Source organism: Apis dorsata, unplaced genomic scaffold (genome assembly GCF_000469605.1).
Source record: "Apis dorsata unplaced genomic scaffold, Apis dorsata 1.3 scaffold_51, whole genome shotgun sequence".
In the NCBI taxonomy this organism is placed as follows: Eukaryota; Metazoa; Arthropoda; class Insecta; order Hymenoptera; family Apidae; genus Apis; species Apis dorsata.
Window position 1 is genome coordinate 181,446 of NW_006263352.1, and position 2,594 is coordinate 184,039.

Genomic DNA, 2,594 nt, shown 5'->3' on the forward strand with positions numbered 1-2,594 from the left:
CGCACAGGTATTTTATATTCAACAGAACGCGTTAATCATATGTAAATATACATCGAAAAGAAAGAAAGTGTGCGTGCATACTTTCGTATACGCTGTGTGTCTGCCTGCGTGCATGTGTGTGTATGTGTGTATATGTGTGTGTGTATGCTGTGTGTACACATTGTTATGCACCAAAGTGCTAATATGTAGACATTTAATAATTTGTCTTCCTCTTTATTTTTTATTCATAGCTAATCATTATATCTATCACTTTTAGATAAACTAATTTTGAAATAATTTAATCGATCAATAATGATTGCTCATCACTGATAGATATCAATATAATTTTTCTAATATTTGATTATATTGAATCAACAATTTTCCTTTAATATTAAAATTTAGTGAAATTCTTTCCATATAAAGAATAATTGTATTTTGTTAGTCAATTACATTCAAGTCATTACATACACATTTCATCATTTTTATCGAGAAGAAATTTTCACAAAAGAAAATGCAATTTTTCTTTTCTTTTTTTTCCATCATTTTGTATAATTAATTTTTAAACACATATTTGTACGTTTCAATAGATGGTACTTTCAATTGAAATGCACGCACGAGAATAGAAAGAATTGTGATTAGTTGAACGTGCGGTAAAACGACGATCGTTATGTAACAAGACTTCAATGAATATTATAATTTCTGTGAGTTTCTGTAAGTTAATTTGTGATATTTTTATGCCCCATGAATAATTTAAAATTCTCACAAACATAGCACAAGAATATCGAATGACAGCGCGAAGATTGGCAAATATCCGAAAAATTAAATAAAATTAATATTATCATTGTTTCGATGTCATGATGGTTTGATAATGATGATGATGGTCATACATGGTCTTATATATACACATATATATATATATTTTTTTAGATCTTATATTTCGAAAGAATGAAAGAAAAGAAGAACGAGTGATGACTATCTCTTTTCATGAATAACAAAACATCGTATTATAGTATTACCGTATTAAATGCGATAAATAGTTATTCGGTTAAAGACGAAAAAGAATCGAAATGAAATTTGTATTTCGTTTTTCAAAACATTTGCTCACTCTTTTTTTTCTTCTGTATTTCATCGATCAATGACTTTTGTGACTTTCGCGCTGTTTTTACACGAAAAAAAGGACGATATTGTTCGAGATTGTTCAACAACATTTCTCAAGGGAAAAAAAAGTGAAAATTCAACGTCAATATGGTCGATAATGAATTCACCAATTATCGCGAATGACCGCGATTTAACATTGCGTCCAGCAATCCGATAGATTTAGCAAGATCGTGCAAACTTACCAGTGACAAGTATTATAAATCGTATTTTGCCAATAAACAAAGAAAACATCGATGGGGTTCGCGTGTGTGCGTGTGTATGTGCGCGCGCCTTTAAACATGGCGCCCTCGTGTAATTCAGTATTTTTTCCTTGTTGTTACGTGGTATATTATAAACAAATACAAGTAATGTATTAGGATAATTAGATTTGTTGTAATCGCGAACAAAGCGAACAATCCCCGACACTTTTTTTTTTTTCTTCTCTTTATTATACACTTTTTCGTTTCTTTTCTTTTTTTTTTTTTTTTTTTTTTTTTTTTTTGAACTTTATTTACCAAACGAGCATACTTTGTTAAAATATAATTGCTGATACATGTACATATACATATACGAGAAAGAAAGAAAAAAAGAGGGAAAAAAAAAAGAAATAAATTTTTAGTAATCTTATTTTAGAAATTTTCAAATGATACGCCAGCGTATCATAATCGTTTATTTTTCCTTCTTTTTTCCTTTTTTTCTCTTACTTTTCCTTTTTAACGAGCATTATATCTGTCGAATGTACGCGCAGGTGTGTACATATTTTACGCGGTCGCGGTTATCCCTCGATTTTCAATTTTTCGTTTACAATACACGATGGTTATCATGGAAACATGTATCACAAGTATTTTCTACTTTTTTTTTTCAAAAAAAAAAAAAAAAAAAAAATGAAAAATACTCGATTCACGTTCAAACGAATTTAATATCAACTTTCTCTATATCGATTAAATCGATTATAAATCGCTGAACGGAATCGAATCAACGATTCGAATCGTTCCATTCTAACCAATATGGAGGGATGGCGATCCGCGATTTGTTTACGAAAAGTGAACGGGAGAAAGAAGTAATTCGAGAAAGAGAGAGAGAGAGAGAGAAAGAGAGAAAAAATAATATTTGTTATCTAAATTTCCAAATATCACAATGATCAAAGTATCGCGTAAAAGAGTGTTTTCACGATGTTCTCACTCGGCTCTTTGTTACGAAGCCTGATAACAAAAACGAACGATTGGTTTTCCCGAAATTCCGTTAAACAACAATAGGAAAAACGTGCATCGTGATAAGTCAAAGGGGAAAAAAAAATCTATAAATAAATAATAAGGATATGAGAATATTTAAATGAGATAATAAACGAAACAATAACGTCTCTCGAAAAAGATTTCTACGACGACGTCGATTATTCGTTCATCCTCGCAAATGAACATCATTTTTTCGATTAGTATTATAATGCATTTACGAAATAATATTTTTCTTTTTTTTTTTTT